At 41.3% G+C, this 18,206-nt stretch overlaps 1 long non-coding RNA gene across 1 annotated transcript; it reads left to right on the top strand.

Annotated features, from left to right (window-relative positions):
- Positions 1–1,983: 1,983 nt before the first annotated feature.
- On the top strand, positions 1,984–5,715 carry LOC141579755 (uncharacterized). Its single transcript, XR_012511690.1, has 2 exons — positions 1,984–3,889; positions 5,374–5,715. It is a non-coding gene; the product is annotated as an uncharacterized LOC141579755 (long non-coding RNA).
- The last annotated feature ends 12,491 nt before the right edge of the window (positions 5,716–18,206 follow it).

Below are 18,206 nucleotides of genomic sequence, written 5' to 3'. Positions count from 1 at the left end.
CCCACTCTCCCCACTTTCAGATCAATATGGAGCCTTGTATAACAGCATCCGAAACTGAGAGAGCCAGCCGTGGGCAATGTGCCCGCAGAGCTTAATCCCCGCCACTCTCACAGAGGGACACATTACAGTTAGGAATGCGAGCAGCCAGAGCCAAGATAATTCCAGACTCACAGGACAATTGTTCTATCAACCACAACTACACAAAACAACCCAAACAAAAATAACCAGGAGAAGCTATGAGTAACTTACAACTCATCATGATATGAATTGCTAACGTCACACTTACTTGGAAATTCCGGTTTTTCTAAGCTTCTCAACGAAAAAAAAAGGAGAAGCAAGATTATGCAATGAGACGATTAGACAGAGAACAATACTCTCTCCTTACATTCAAAGCTGTGTTGCAAAATAGACTAATTAAAGAAGCCTTTAGTTTGTTTCTCCTTCAACTTTAGTTGAGCTTTGCTTAGGTATTCTTTCATATCAAAGAAGAACAATGAAGGGAGTTATCTCTCTTGGAAGATTATAGCCCAGTAACTGATGGGAACACGGCTGGGGCAGATGAATACATTGAAAATACATAGAAAGGGGGAGGGTATAGCTCAAGTGATAGAGTGCATGCTTAGCATGCATGAGGTCCTGGGCTCAACCGCCAGTACCTCCTTTAAAATAGTAGTAGTAGTAGTAGTAATAATAATAATAATTAATAATAATAATAATAATAATAATAATAATAATAATAATAATAATAATAATAAATAGACCTAATGAACTCCCCCCAAAAAATTTTTAAAAAATACATAGAAAAATACTGTAAAAATATTTTCTGATCCACAATATGAGCAGATTCTATTCTAGTCACTCACTGCCAAGAGAAAAATCTGAACCAAGCCAAGCCCTGCCATATGAAATAGCCATAATTCTGAAAAACAGTCTTCATTAGTAGTCATTTGTTTACTGTAGAAATGAGAATAATGACTACTAACATTGAGCACTTACCATGTTCTAAGCACTGTTTAAGTGATTCACTTGTGTTATTAACGACCCTACAAAGTAGGTAGATAATATTGTTTCCCATTTTACACACGTGTTAATGGAGTCACAGGGGAGTAAAAATGACTCAGCCAAAGTCACACAGCTGATCACTGTGAGAGCCAGGATCTAAGCTTGGGCAACCTGGATTCATTTCACACTCTTGCCTCTGTGGGCAGTTGGAACAATGACGAACTTACACACACACCAATCCCTTACTACACAAAAACCTACGATTGTAGACCAAGACGAATATCTTATAGCTATGGTTGTTTGCAGAAATCAGCTAAAAAGAACCCCAAACATTTGATTGGAGCCTATTATTGTCATCAAACCCCCTGCTCCTTGGTTTACAAAATCCCTAGTAGGAAGAGTATCTCAGCTGGCAGTAATTTTGAAGAGTCAAGAGGTGAATCCTGGTCTCATTCTTTTAGCTCTAAAATCAAACTGCACTTAAAGTTGGAATAGTCCGTGGATCTTTCAATCTTCCTTCTTTCCTTCCTTCCTTCCTTTCTTCCTTCCTTCCTTCCTTTCTTCCTTCCTTCCTTTCTTTCTCTCTTTCTTTCTCTCTTAATTTCTTTCTTTCTTTATCTTTCTTTTCTTTATGTGAATGAATAAATTCCCCCTTTAAGAAATCTGTTAGAGTTTTAAACAGAAAGACCCATAACCAGTACACCCTTTTGTGCAGCCACTGACCTCTCTACCCAGCCTACGGACGGTCTCAGGGGTGGCCTATAACCTCAGCCAGTCTATTCAGAGTGAATCTCAGGACTTTTGTAGGCAGGATCAGAAAAGAAGCTCTCTTTCTACTGAACTTGAACCTGGGAAGACATAAGCCTAGAGATGCTGTACTCCAGGGTGCTGGAATTCACTGTATGGAGTTCAGGGTACCAACCCAACGAAGAGAAGGTAGAGTCAAGAAATGGAAACAACCCTGTGACATCATTTGACTCCTAAACCCTTTTCAGTGCCTTTAGCCAACAGAGTTTATTTTTTGCTTAAGTTCTATCATTAGTGATTGAAAGAGTTCAAATATACTCCTTTAAGTTTCTCAAATTTACCTTCTCTCTTTCTATGCCTTAAATCAAGCTGACATCCCTTCTTTACAGGATATTCCTGTCTATTCTTACCTTTTAAGGACCCTAACATGTAGTGGCTTAAAACAACGATATATTATTATTTTTCCTGATTCTGTGTATTGGCAATGGGCGATAGTCCAGATTTAGTAGTCAGCTTTACCACAGTAAGGATGGACTTCCTGCTCCCAGTGGCTTGTAACAACCAGTGTTCCTTGCTCTGCCATCACGTCTGCCATCCCATCGGTGAAGGCTCTGCTTCTGCTCCATATGTTTTCACATTCTGGGACCAAGGCTGCAGGACCAACCCCTATTTGAGACATGCCATTCCTGTGGCAGAACAGAAAAAAGCAAGAAAGTAGGTGGAAGCATCCACAATAGCCCCTAAACCCTCAGTTCAAATGGTGTCTACACTATGTCCTTTCATACCCCATTGTCCAAAGCAAGTCCCTAGCTTTGAAGGCTCCACATAGCTGTCAGGATAAATTAGGTTAACACTCAAGGCCCTTTTGATAGGTTAAGATAAGGAGATACATAGATGCACACATGCACACAATATAGGATTATACCACTCTTGAGCCTCAACCTGAGATCCAGGACCAGGTCTTTTCTAATCAGGGGAAACTCTGGAAGCCTCTCTCCAAACAATTATCAGGCTTCTCTTGAGCCTGTTCTGATTATGGGCCTTAGTTTTAGTAACTGGGATCCTCCCCTTTTTAAAAATCATAGTAAGAAACATATAAGATGAAATTTACCACCTTACCCATTTTTCAGTGTACAGTAGTGTTACTTGTACCTTGCTGTGCAACAGATCTCCCCAACTTCTTCATCCTACATGACTGAAACTTTATACCCATTGAACAACAACTCCCCATTTCCCTCTCCCTCTAGCCTCTTAATCCAGCCTATTGCCCCACCTGTAGGGTCATGGTAGCTCTGATGGACTTCCCTGCTCACCTGCCAGGGCTGCTGCCAAGTGATGCTCAGCTCCTTGCTGTCTTTATACAGCCTTCATCACAGAGCTTCTTCTTCAAGCCTACTACTGGGTCTGCCCCCAATTACAGCCCCACCCATGAACATCTACTTTCTGCCTCTCTTCTGGCTACAAATCAGGAACTGAGATAATAACATGGGTAATATGAGGTAATAATGGCATCTATCATTTATTGCGTATCTCCTAAATTCTAGGCATCATTCTAGATGCTTGACAGATAGGATCTCTAGACCTTACATAACCTAGAGGTACTGCTATTCCCAGGAAAGTCCCTGTTTTCATCAGGCACCATTCTTGATGTAGATTTCAACCCTTCCTCAAGTACCACAGAGCAATTCATTAGCACTAAAAGTATTTGCAAGTAATGTGGGATGTGCTGATTCCTCCCCAGAGGAGTGCAACAGAGTTCTACACTGCACATCCAATAAAAGTCAAAAATCTTCAACAGAAGTGGCTTTTCTCTGATGTCCTCTTCTGCTGTGCTACCATTATGTCTCCTCCTTTTCTTCCCACCTCCCAGGCTTAGCCTCCTCAATTTTATATTGAACGTATAATAGAGTAACATGTAACAGAATATGCAAGTAAATATAGCTTAAACAATAAGGTTTATCATCTCTGAAGGTATCTTTTCCAGGTTTAGTTAATTCAGAGGCACAGCAATGTCATCAAGCACCCAACCGGTGCTTTCTGCCTTACCTCTGTGGATTTTCATCTTCAGAGTTGTCCTTCATGGTCACAAGATGGCTGCCAGAGCTCAAGGAATTATACCTGCAGATAACTACATCTAAAGGTAGGAAGAGAAACATTTCTCTTTACGTCCCCTGCCTCCCACCCTAAATCAGAAAGGGAAACGTTTCTCAGAAATATCTCAGAAGATTTATCTTTAAACTCATCTACTAGGGATAAGTTATAGACTCATAGTAACAAATATTAGCATTTTTAGTCTCTGGAGTTGGAAAGTGGGTTCTGGCAGCAAAGACAAAGGGTGGAAGAGGATGGTTGTTGAGAAGAGATCCACCAGTCTTGGCTATACAAAGCAGCTTGGTGTCCTGCTCACTTCTGTGCTTTGCAGAGTAAAATGCCCAACTGTTAACAGGCCATGCTCCTGGAAGTCTAGCTCACAGACATCTAATATTACTTAGGGAGCCCCCCTGACCCTGCTGGGATTATCAAAGCAGAGGATATTAAAACTCCTCCCTAAAAGGACTTCTGGAAATACCTTTCCTGCCATCTGCATACACACAGTAATTCTGCAGACTGAGTGTTATTAGCCCAACATACAGATTTGGAAACTGAGAAGCAGAGTCTTGAAGTGACTTGCCCAGAGTCCAGCAACCACCACACTGTAGATCAGTGTTTCAATCCAGGGCTGTCTGGCTCCAATGTCCTTGCTGCCAATGAAAGCAGAACAAAGAACCAAAACAAAGGGCCAAAGAAGCCAGAATGGGTTTAAAATTTACCAGAAGGCTAAATAACTTCTTGGCCCTGTAATAATTAAAAACCATCACAAGATTCTAAGGAGGGATGTAATTTCTGTCCTTGGCTATCTTTAAAAGATAAAACAGAGCAGTGCTTTTTAGCACTTGGCTGAGAACATGAAGGCGTTTTAAAGTATCTGAATGAATGAACACAAGTTGTGCTTCTGAGTTCCTGACACCCAACCCTTTAAATGGGGCCTGGGGAGATCTTTATTCAACAGCAAAGATTCACTGAGGACCTGGCCTCTGCCCCGAAAAAGAAGGTCTGAGGCCAAGAAGCTGGGTAAATAGATATTTTTGCCTCCGTGTGGTAAGAGCTATTATGGAAGTATGAAGAGAAGGCTGTGGGAGTGCTAGTCGGGGAGAGGGGTGAGAGGGGGGATGACAGAAAAACCAAGATCATCATCGCCCTGACTGAGGTCATGCCTGTGTTCCTGGTCAGTGCAGTCACTCACATTCAAAACAAGGACCCTGAGTCATGAGGAAAGAGCTAAATTGAATTCGGAACACACCGTTACACAAGGTAGGGTGGGGGAAACGTTTTGAAAAGATTTCCTTCCAAGCTGGTTTACAGGAAAACATTTTAGCCATTCTAAATGTAAATTTCAGGATTTTGTTTGTTTTGAAGCTTGGTTTATGGAACACTTCACATGGCTTATGTATGTTACTTCATGCAATGTAGTAAGTAATTTGCATATATTATCTTAAAGCTTACAATAATCCTGTGAGGTAGATAGTTCTATTTTCCCACTTAAAAACATTAAAATTTTTAAAATTCTCTCTCCTATTCTTTTAGGTGCAGAAACTAAGGATCAGAGAGGTTAAGCGATTTGTCCAAGATCTCTCAGCTCCTAACTGGCAGACCTGACCTTCCCCACAACAAGACCAAGATGCCTTCCAGGAAATTCCCAGAAAACACATTATTTCATGGGAAAGGTTAGTACACTGGATCCAAATAGAGAATCGGTGTCCTGTACTTGTATTTCAGTAGAAAATCAACAGAAGTCATGATCAAGGTTGAATGATCCATCAGTGGAAGGAAGAGAACCATTTTTTTTAATGGATACTATACGATGCTCTATTCTCACATATGCTTCTGTAACTAAGTATAATAAATAAAAATTCAGTTTTAAGAACAGTTTTGTCTCCCTGATCATTTGTCTGGACTGTAGTTTCTCTAGCTTAGGCAAATTGAGAGATGCACTGCAAAATGGGAACAACACTGAATCTAAACCTTGCCACTCCAAGACTTGTCCATCCTGTAGCTGTCTTTCAGAAATGCAGATTCTTGGGCCCCTCTCCAGGCTTCCGGAATCAGGATCTGCATTTTCCCAGGATGTGCAGGTGGTCTGCGTGCACATGAAGTTTGAGTTTGCTGTTCCAGACAGAGCCCTTCCCCTGACATTCTCCCTCCCATCTTGGATAGTGTTCTATGAGTCTATGAAAACCCAACACATAGTAGGTCATGTTTTGGGTTCTAAAAGACAATTTTTCTATCAAAACAACATTTTCTATCTTTTAAACTGTATTTGGTTTTCCTTTAACTTTATCCAGTAACTCCTTTTGAATAGATTTTTAGGGAGATCTATGGTCATACAAGAAAAATGGGGAAAATGGTGGGGAAAAAGAAGTCAGTGGGGAGGAAAGGGGGAATGCCGTGGTTTCCCAAAGGGCATAGAACTATCGTGCAAAACCCTTGTTGTGTTATTGAATTTCTGCCCAGGTCAGAGGCAAAGCCCATTACCTGATGTGCCCACTGGGTGGTCTGGATTTTGAATAATGGCCCCTCCCATCTGGAACACTTTGCTGTTTTGTAAATGTTTCAATGGCTCTGCTGAAAGCAATGAAACAACAGCTGGTGAATAATCTCATTTTATATTAATAGAGCAGTGTTGACCCATCTAGGTCCCTCAGTACTTTACAAAACAGAACATCCTTTCTTTCCGAGGGCAGAGAAGGGAAGTCCCAGCCATACTGCAGTACAGTGCAAGTAGGGGCCACTGTGGAATTAGGGGCAGAAAGAGCCCTTTTCTTCCAGACAGAACCCACTGGACTCTTTCAGATGAAAGTTAAGTTAGGCTGAGGAGGATAGGAGAGAATATCTGCATTAAATCACCAGACTTTACCTATGCTAAGAAATAGCCACAATGTAAGACGAAATTTTTTCCCCAAACCTGCCTCAGTTTTCTTTACGTGAAGCTCTTTCTGTGAAGGCACAGTAGAGATGTCAAAGTTAGGTGACGATCCTGAAAGATAAATCTGGGCTATTTTTAATACCAGGGCTAGCTGGTGGTTTAACACGGAGGAGGAGTCGAATAAAACGGAACGTGACGACACTGGCTGTTAATCAGTGCTCTTGCCTGTGCCAGCAGCACGTTCAACACGGTACAGAATTGCAAAGGAATAAAATAGAATCTGTGATTTTGAGGCACTTCATTTAGCTGGGGGATTTATTCAAGACAAACGACTAGAAGGAGGGATGTAAGGTACAAACATTAAAGATACATACCTTAGCCAATTATACTATCATTGACGCATACAGGGTGGGAAAACTAAAATGTTTTGATGAAGAAACATCTCTGGAGGTTTGGTTGAAACTTTTTTTCACCCCCAGGAGAAAAGAAATGCTTTCTTTTAACATTATTTAACATTTACTAAAGCTGAATTGGGAATTCCTCCCCAATTCTTTCAGTGTGGAATAGAAGAGAGCTGCGAGGTGGATTTTCAACATGGCACCAGAATAGGTAAGCTCTTCCAGGGCTAAGCACAGAAGTCAGGGTGGGCACTGAAGCCTGACTAGAGGGCAGGAAGGAGAACGGTGGAAATTTCTTAGAACAGTAGTTCCTAATCTCTACCCTTTGTTTGGTTCAAGGATCCTGTAATGGTTAATTTTATGCATAAACCCGGCTGGGCCACAGCGCCCAGATATGTGGTCAAACATTATTCTGGATGTTTCCATGAGGGTGCTTTTGGATGAGATTAACATTTAAATAGGTGGACTTTGAGTAAAGCCAACTGTCCTCTGGAATGTGGATGAGCCTCATCCAATCAGGTGAAGACCTGACTAGAACAAGACTGTCCTCCCCTGAGCAAGAAGGAATTCTCCAGCTCAACAGCCTTTGGACTTGAACTGTGGTATCAGCTCCTCCTGAGTCCTCAGCCTGACAGCTCACCCTGAAGGTTTTAGACTTGTGTGGGCCAATTCCCTAAAATAAATTTGTATATCTATACATGCTATTGGTTCTGTTTCTCTGGAGAACACTGAGTAATACAGACCCCTTTTTGAGTTTTTAGAGGGAATTTCTAATGAATACCTTCTATGTGCCAAACTGTAGACCCTTTTCCCAAAAACACTGCACACAAACACAAAATTTACTTACGGTCTCCAGGGAATCACCAAATCCTTGAAGCTAAAGCCCCCTGGGCCTCCAGCTAGTAAAAGGAATAGAACTGAATACTTTCCCTTCCAAATTTTCCTGTCCCGAAAGCAGTTACCACCTGGCAGGTGGAGTAAGAAGCAAACATACACGAAATTATAAAAGCACCAGGAAAGCATCCCACCGGAAATCTCCCTCTCCCTCCCCTCTCTGAGGGGCCAGGGACTTGTCCTGTTCGTGCTGGCATGCTGCAGTGCGGGCTGTTAATTTAACTGGAATGAGGCATTGCTGCCTCACATGGTGTGGCTGAGACTAGCTGGTTATTCCCAAACACCAGCATTGCCTCCTCAGTGCTCTGCTCCTGAACCTGTTCTCACTGATGGGCTGTGAGTGCAGGTTGTATGTGCTGCCTCCTGTCAGAGGCCATTCAGGTGAAGAAGCTCTTCCCTCCCTTGCAGCAGAAAAAGCAGAAGGGTTTTTTGGAGGTGGTAACAGAGGCCCTGGATGGATGGAGCTTGAAAGAGCAAGAGGCTGGATGTCCTTTCTCTACCCCCCCTACACTGGACTGTGATGGAAGCAAGAAATAAACCTTAATTTTGTTAAATTACTGATATCTGAGAGTTGCTTGTTAGTTTATCCTAATACACATGGGAATTTTGTCATTAGGAAAAATGTATTCGTGGAAATACCAATTTTAAAAGCTAATACGATTTACACCATTACTACCTATTGACCTTAGCAGAGACTTGAAGGCCGGGTCCTGATGAAATAGCCCTAGTTAGGCCTAAGGAGTCCAAACTCAGAGATAGCTTGAGGTGACCAGGCTCCGGCCAAAAGCTGTCATGCTGCACGGGTCCAGAGGGCACCATTCACACAGGCGCTGCGGTTCCCTGGCGTCATGCAGTGTATGACCTGCCCAGCTCTTGGGGGTCTCCTCTAAGTTACTACTCACTAAGGAGAAACTGTGCTGAAGGATGACTTATTTGTTGCCCTGCAGTTAGAAAATAGGATTATTCCCATTTGTCATAGGAAATCTTTCCTGATGACTCCTCTGGACGTGCTGCTCCCTCTTTTTTATACTTTGTATTATGGGACATTTCAAAGATTACAAAACAGAAAATAATGTAATGGACCACTGCCAAGCCTCAACAGTCATCAACATGTGGAAACCCTGCTTCTCTACATCCACCTGGATTATTGTGAAATTAGTCCCAGATGTCACATCATTTCACCAACACCTATTTTAGAATTGTATCTCTGAAAGATAAGGGCTCTTTAAAAAAATAACCATAACATCAGTATCATATCTAAAAACCTTAAGTTATCAAATACTCAGTGTTCAAAGGCTCCAAATTTCTCATTATTTTTAACACTTTTCTAAAATTAGTATTTTAATACAAACATGGTCCACACATTGTAGTCAGTTAATATATCTTCTACATTTTTTTTTAACTGCCTTCTTTTCGTCTTTCCTTTTAATTTATTTTTTGGAGAAACTGGATCATTTGTCCCGTAGAATTTCCCATATTCTGCATTGTGCTGATTGCATCCCTGTGGTATCATTCAACATGTTTCCCTAAGCCCTGTATTTCCTGAAAGGTACTGGTTAGATCTTTATTAGTTCAGGTTCCATTTTTTGACAAGGATACTTCATAGCTGGTGCTGTAAACTTCCTATTGCATCACATCAAGATCACATGTCTCACTGTCTCCTCTTTTGTGATGTTAGGATTGATTAGTGAATTCAGGCATTGCCAGCTTGATCGGTTCATTTAAAAGTGCCCTATAAGCTTTTCCCTTGATAGTTTTTAATAGTAACTGATGATCATCGCTTAGATCTATTATTTCATTAGGGATTGAAAAAGTATGGCATTCTAATTCTACCATTCCTCCTTCACCATTAGCTGGAAAGCTTCTGAAATAAGAACTTTTCCTCAACAACAATTCAGCTATCCTGAGATACAGTTCATATAGAAAAGACAAGACAAATGCTCAATTCTTTCCCTTTTTAAACTTGTTTTCAGAGTGATGAGTCGGTTCCCTAGCAACCTGCAAAGGTGACCTATGAGGTTTTTTTTTTCCTGGTACAATTATAAACTCATGGATTTTAATATATTTGATGAACTTCAATCCATTGCAGATGCTCAAATTATTCCATCTTTGAACATTAAGAGTCTCTTTACATTGGCTCCTAACCTATCTTTTGGACACAACCCAGGCATCTCTGAAAGCTTCTTTGCTTTCTAGTATGACAAAATGTTCATTTCCTGCTCCAGCTCTGGAATCAGTGATTATCCACGGAAGCCCTGGTTTCCTTCAGAGACTACAGTTGAAGGGAGGGACCTCATTCTGGGGACCAGGGGACATTTATTGCTCCTGGGGTTGCCATGTGAGTAGACGTTTTCAGTGGCCAGAGCCAGACTGGCCCCCGTTCTGCTCTTACCTCCTCCTACTGGCCTCATTCACTTCACCCCAGGCACGCCCTCCTCCTTGCTCACTGTGTTGCTACAAGGAACAGAGCGCGCAACTCCTGCCGAGGGCCCCGTCATCGCCCTCGCTGTTCCCCCGGCCTGTCATGCACTTCTCCAAACACCGCTGGCTCACTCCTCATGTCCTCCAGGCCTCTATTCCAATGCCACCTGCTCAGTGAGACCATCCCTGAACGCCTTATGCAACACGGAACATGGAGTCCCTTCCCTCCCCAATACCCTGCACCCCTCTTCCCTGCCTTAGTTTGCTCCCAGCACTTAGCCTGTAATACCATGTAACTTACTTGTTGCTATTTTGTTTGCCATCTGTTTACCCACTAGAATGTATCTTCTAAGAGGGCAGAGACTTTTGGTTTATTTTGTTCGGAGCTGTATCCCTGGCATTTAGAACAGGGCCTGGGACAAAGTAGCTGTTTAGAAAATAGTTGTTGAAGAAATGGATTGAGAAGAAATAAGGCTATTGTGACCGACCCTAGCCAACCTGGTTTTTCAATTATTAGATTCTTGCCAAACATTTGTAACCTCCCCAAATAAGAGTTTTGCAGGGAATGTAAGCTCACTCTGCCCCATGACTTCACTGTCAAGTCTGGATACAGGACTTGAATTCAGTCACACACACTTGATATGCTCACGGGCCACTGTAAGGACTGTGGCTTTTAGGCTGAGTGAGATGGGACATGTGAAAGACAAGAGTCAAGGATGACTCTCCAGGGTCATGTTATTTTTGTTTTTGTTTGTTTATTTGTTTGTTTGCCAAAACCAAAACTTTTAAGGTAGGGTTGCCATTTGATGAAATGGGGAAGGAAACGAGAGAAGCAGATTTTGAGGGACAAATTGATTTTGATGGGCCAGTGAGATACTGGAGCTGACGAGTGGGTAATTAGATAGAAAGGTTTCAAGTTCAGAAGAGAGGTCCTGCTGGATAGATAAATTTGGGAGTCATCAGTGCAGAGATGGTACTTAAAGTCATGAGACAACAAGATGAGAGGAGATGGAAAGGAGATGAGATCTGAGGATTGATCCCTGGGCACTTAAAGGTCTGAGAAAAGAGGAGGAACCAGCAAAGGAGGCTGAGAAAGAGTGTCCTGGAAGGCGGCCAGAAACCGTGGAGAGCGTGCTGTCCTGAAAGAGTTCCAAGGAGGACGGCATGAACAACTGCCTTAAATGCTGCTCATGGGTCAAGTAAGATGACCACTGCATTAAAGATAGTAACCAACCATCCCTAGGGGATAAATCAAAACCAGCACGCACATACATACCACCCTCCCCATGCTGACTTATCAAAGTAAACCATAAACAACATGACAAGGTTTTTCTGGGTGCTTTTTACTTGATGGAGGGCAACAACATGGCCCCATTCTGACTTGAGCCAGGGTGGGGAGCAGGCAGCCTGGTGTCTCTGATCTTCAGGGTAACACTCAGGCCACCCCAGATATTAGAGCGCCAGAGCATTCCCTTAGGCAGGGTTAGAGAAGTGCCTTTCACTCCTGGGAAACACCACTCCGTGGGAGGTCCCCTCACCTGCGTGTTAAGGGGAGGTAGGGCAGCTTCAGAGCAGGCAGGTGAGGTCGAATGAGCTGCCTTAAAGTGGTGGTGGTGGCGGATGGCAGTGCCTTCGTGGGGTGGAGGGGTGGCTACCCTGTGTGGAATCTGCCTGCACTTAATATCTGCTCCTCTCCACTTTCCCATCCCCTTCCCACTTTCCCATCAAGGAACTGGCTCCCTCACATCTTCATTTGATCCCACTTTTCCCCAACCCCTGACTGCCTCAGGCTCTCCACAGGGAACAAAAAGGGCATAATTTAAAGGAAATTCATGATAATTGTGAACAATGATCACTTTGATGCAGGTGAGATTGAGGCAAATCTCTCCCTTAGTGGAATACAGCTAATTCCCTGCCAGGAGAGCTTGCCCCCTTTCCCCTTGTGCATAAGTGCCTATAGGCTCCAAAACTGAGGAGACTGGGCAGCAGGAAGAGGGGACCTTGACCATTAGTCTAACGAAGTTCCATATAAAATACAAGGACAGAGTATCTTTCGTCAGAGCTGTCTCCTCGAGCCTCTTGTAAGCAATTGTTTGTTTTAATGGTTTCTAATTAAGCATTTTTGTTCTAAAGGTTTCACCTATAAACCTACTGCAAGACAGTGGCATATATTATCTGAAATCAGCCTGACTTCAACCCCAGCTAATTCATCCATAAAATGCAATGCTTTCCAGCCACAAAAACCTTTAGACAGATTTACCTGAATGGATGTGGACCCATCCTCTAGACAAACTAGGTGAAAAAAGAGTATTTATTATAAATTTTTTTCTTTTAATTATTTTTTGGGGGAGGTAATTAGATTTATATATATTTATATTAGATTTATATATATAGGCTTATATATAAAAAATATATTTTTCAAATAGTGGTATTGGGGATTGAACCTAGGATCTCGTGCATGCTAAGCACGCACTCTACCACTGAGCTCTGCCCTCCCCTCCAGAGTATTCAGTATGATACCATTTGTGTAAAAGAAAAAAAAAAGGCTTAAATATGCACAGAACATTTCTGAATCTGTAACAGATTGGTAGAGAGAGAGAAAAGAGATTTGTATCTCGCTATATACCTTTTTGTTGTTTTGTAATTTTTAGAATGCACATAAAACATCTATTCAAAAATTAATTCTAAAAAAGCTATAGAAAGCCAAAACTATCCAATTGATAGACCTTGGCCTTCCAAGGAGGACTTGTAGATGAGAAGTGAAGAGGGGAGCTTTTAGAGGGATACACTAATCTCCTAGGGAAGGTTTCAAAGGTGTCAACAGACACCCAGAGACAACTGCTGTTGAAAGAACCTGTGAAGTACTTAAGTTCTCTGACACTTAGGAAATTACACCCTAGCTGTGATACCATTATAGATGTGAGAATGTGGTAGTTTAGAAGGCCCAGGGCAGTTACCTCTGGTTCTGGAGACTGTCCCAGGAGTCTCCTCTGCAGTCTTGAAGGGTTGTGTCAACACCACGCATGTCTTCAACAACGGCTGTTTGTCTTTTCCTGGTGGAGGGTGGGGAGAAGGCACAGAGGTTTGGAGCCCAGGCAATGTGCGGAGGAGGTGGAGGCTTTGGATCCCCAGCTCTGTGACACCTCCAGTACTTGCCATCTTGGTGGGGAGTGGGGAATAGAGAGAAGCTTGGTTTACTCTCTAGGAAATGTCCTGGGACTGACCCACAGCATCAGGTTAACCTGAATTTGGGGTTTAATTCTAAAAAAATCTTATTCTGGGAAACAACTTCTCTCTAGTTGTTACTTTCTGGTTTCGTTCTAGAATTGCTTTAATCATGTCAAAACCAAGCTTGGCATTAGCTCTGAATGGAGAAGAGAGGTAAAGAGACAAGGAGGGAAAGACACTAGTTAAAGCCAAATTGCTGATGACTTATGGCCTGCCCTTCACTTTACCCCTTTATCAATAGCATTTCTAGTGAGCTGGAAGCACCCAGGGGGGAAGACCCACGTAAGCATTCCAACTCCAGTGTTATTAGTGCAACCACCCGGAGCACACTGAATTCGCATCCTCCTTGGGAAAGGAAGATCGTGACGGCTGCTTCAGTGTTACACTTAGGATCAGATGAGAGCCTTTGTGCAATTTAATCAGCACTTTTTGAGCAACTATCATGTGATAGGAAGAGGGATAAAGCAGTCCTTGTGCTAAAGGGCCTCAGTGACAATCTGAGAGCTAAGTGCTGAGCTGTGGATTGATTGAGGGAAAGAAAGAAGGGTGTAGATCTGCAGAGAGTTTTTTAAAAAGTCTCCATTACAGCAGTTAAAGAAGATTCCCCACACCCCTGGCGCTCTCCGCCATGTCGCCCTCATTTATCTTCTTCACATTTGTCAGTGTTTTGTTTCTATGTTACAGCCAATCCCCCGCCTCTAGAATGCGATCTGCTACAGTACCCACCTCTGCCTGGTTTCCCTGCTAGGTCGCTGGCACCTAGAGTCCTTCTCTTCTTTCCTTTCCTCTTCTTTTCTTTGGAGGTGGGGGACAGAAGGGAGAGGGGTTAGTATCTTGACTGGATTTTAAGATTATGATAACTTCATAAAATGTTTTAGGGATTTTTTAGTTTTTTCCTATGGCCTGAAGTACAGTTGTCCCTCGCTATCCGCAGGAGATTGGTTCCAGGACCCGCCATGTTTACCCAAATCCGCGATGCTCAAACCCTACATATCCGTGATTCCCCATCTGCGGATTCAAGCAACGTTGAATTCTGTAATACTGTATGCATTTATCGAAAAAATCCGCATATAAGTGGCCCCCACAGTTCAAACTCGTGTCCTTCAAGGGTCAACTGTAGTTTAAACAACACAAAAATTATCCTTTTATTAAAACAGTGCTACTCAAAATGTGCATGAAAATGTAAATCAACTTTGTCACTAAGTATACTATTTAATTCAGCTTTTTCTTTACCAGACAAAATGATATTATTTATGAAGCCATTGTGACAGCTCTGGAAGAGATAATGAGGATGGGGGTAAAGGATGTGCTATTTACAATATTTAAAAATTGAAGACATTCAAATTACTTATTGACATGAAACTGATTTTAACATTACAATACCTCCATCCAATAGAATGTAATTCAATTATTATAAATAATGTAGATCTATAATTGATATGAGAAGTTATTCACATTTGGGGGGGTAAGTACTTTATTTATTTACTTATTTTAATTTTTTTTTTAATGTAGGTACTGAATTGAACCCAGGACCTAGTGTACGCTAAGCACGCACTCTACCACAGAGCTATACCCTCCCTTCCTGATATGGGAAGTTATTCATGTTTATAAGTTAAAAAAATTGCAAAATAGTTTGCAAAGTATTTAAGTTGGGGGAGACTAACTCTGCCTCATACCTGCACATGACCATTTATATGTGAAAATTTCCTCAAAGAATATATCCCAAAATACTAATAGTGCTTAATTCTGGGTGGCTAGATGAAAAGTGCTCTTAAAAAATACCCTCCCTTCCAAACTACAACATCAGTACAAAATAAACTGCTATACACCCATCTATTCAGCTTAGACTATAACAAGGCCATAACATATTTAATATTCAAATAAATATGCATATATGCATTTAAAAATATATTTCTCAATATATGAAAAGTTTATATTTCTCCATAGGTTCTCTTTTCTGATATTTCCTGGTACCACCAGGTTGACTTACTAAATTCAAAGGGGGTCATTTCAGGACACCAGTAATAAAATCAGTTGTTTGTTTTTTTTTTTAACAAGACTTTCGTGATGAAGGAAGCAGTACATTGATGTATATTCTAGTGTGAGCTCATTTCCCTGCAGGCCAGTAACAAATAGCTCCGATCACTGGCTACTTGCAGTAGTACTGCATCAAAGGGTAGCTAGAACCCGGATGCAAAGCCCCCTGGGCTCACTGCTTTTTCATGCTTACACTGTAATCACTCCTCTAATCTCTTCCATGGGTATTGATTGGTTTAGACTTTCTTTCCTTTTCTGGATCAATTTTGGTAAGTTATATTTTAGAAGGAAACCATCAATTTCCTCTATTTTCAAATATATTGTTGGAGTGTTGCACATATTTTCTTATAGTTCTCTATATCTCTTCCACATCAGTCTTGATTCTTAACCGAGCAGAGGAAAGGGCAGGTAGTAAAAGAGACTGAGGACAAAAAGGGTCAAAAAGATTAGGGTTGAAGCAGGAGAGCTGAGTATTATGCCAGGTACTGCAGATACAGAGATATGCCAAGTCTCACGGGGCTTCACATTTTGTGTCTTTTCATTATCCTGTGTTACTTCATTACTCATTGCTACTTGGAGAAGTAGATACTGCTTTCCTTCTTCAGCTTATGGAATAGTCTAGATAGAGGGCGGCCAAGGGTTTTTCACGTTTTTGTTTGTTTTTAAATTTTTTTAATCAAAAAAATTTTAAGAAAGAACACAAACAAGGAATTTTCCTTTGCATTCAAAGGCTGACCTTAAGACTTACACAAAAAAGTCAGTGCTTATATGGTACTAACTAGTATTAATAATGTTTAAGTTTACTTACTTTACTTACATTGGACTTAAAGAGCAATTCATCGATTAGTTAATCAAGATATTAAAGTTACTCATAAGATAAATTGGTCCAATTTAAATCTGTAAACATCTTGCCAGTCTTTTAAGACACATTTCAAGTCCACTGTTTCTGTAACGTATTCCTGGGCAAGTCTAGCCTGATGAGATCTCTTTCCCTCCAGAGAACTTTCAGAACAACTATGATCCCTATTATTGATTTGTCAGTTAATTATATACCTCATGGGACCGTTCTTACTCTTTTTCACCTGTTCTGTTTTATTTAATAAACTTTGAAAAATAAACTCTATTTTTTAAGGCAGTTTTAGATTTACAGAGAAATTACAAAGATAGTGCAGAGTTCCCATATACCCCCCAACTAGTTTGCCCTGTGATTAACATCTCATATAATTCTGTACATTAGTTACATTTAATGAACCGATATTGACACATTATTATTAACTAAAGTCTATACTTCATTCATATTTCCTTAGTTTTTACCTAATGTTACTTTTCTGTTCCAGGATCCCACCTAGAGTACCACATTACGTTTACTCATCATATCTCCTCAGGCTCCTCCTGGCTGTGACAGTTTCTTAGCCTTTCCTGGTTTTTGATGACTTTGACAGTGTTGAGGAATACTGGTTAGGTATTTTGTAGAATGGCCCTCTGTTGGGATTTGTCTGATATTTTTCTCATTAGACTGGGGTTATGAGTCTTGGGGAATAAGACCACATAGGCAAAATGCTATTTCCATCACATCATTATAAAGTATACATACTATCAACACGATTTTTGACTACTGATGTTGACCTTGGTCATCTGGCTGAGGTGGTGTTTTTCAGGTGTCTCCACAATAAAGTTACTCTACCCACCCTCCTCCTTTCCATACTGTACCCTGTGGAAGAAAGTCACCATGCACAGCCCACACTTAGGAGCTGGGATTTATGTTCCACATTCTTGAGGGTGGAGCATATACAAAGATTATTTGGAATTCTACATGGGAAGTTTTTCTCTTCTCCTCGATTTTATTTACTCAATCACATGTCCTTCTATTCCTTAACAAATAACATGAAAACAACATCCCATTATTGGACAAATGCTTCTAGCCCTCTTCTGGAAGGTGCACATCCTCAGGAGCCTGCATGGTCCTGACCCACAGAGCTAGCCCTGTGGCTGGGGCAAGTAAAAGTCCTGAGACAAATTTCAGCAAAGGGTATCCCAAGAAAAGGGATACTTGTCCACATAAAGTGAGTTTCCAATGTCTAAACTAAATGAGAAAAATTAGGATGGCGACTAGAATCCATGTAACCCAATAATCTAAGTATTATATCATCATCTTCATCTTTATTTTAACTTGGTATTTAGGAGAATAAGTCCTTTACTCAAAAATCCCCCAAAGCTTCTGCCTCCAAATCCTGTGCTCTTTTGCAATCTGTCCAAATTATATCCGCTATTCATTGATTTTTTTTCCCCCCTTGGCAGCAGTTAGCAGAACTAAGTTACCTATCGCTTCTGCTTCTGGTCTGTCACTGCCTTCCCAAGTCCCTTCCTGCTCCCTTCCTGCACTGTGGGGAGTTTCTGCATGCTTGGAAAGTCTACCTCTGAAATTCCTCCTCCTTTTTTCTGGGCGTTTGTAACATCTAGAACAGCTGTATTGCAACAGAAAATTTTGCTTTTGTCACTAGGAAAAAAATCTAAAG

The sequence above is a fragment of the Camelus bactrianus genome, chromosome 14 (assembly GCF_048773025.1).
Source record: "Camelus bactrianus isolate YW-2024 breed Bactrian camel chromosome 14, ASM4877302v1, whole genome shotgun sequence".
In the NCBI taxonomy this organism is placed as follows: Eukaryota; Metazoa; Chordata; class Mammalia; order Artiodactyla; family Camelidae; genus Camelus; species Camelus bactrianus.
This window is presented reverse-complemented; position numbering and strand designations above follow the sequence as displayed.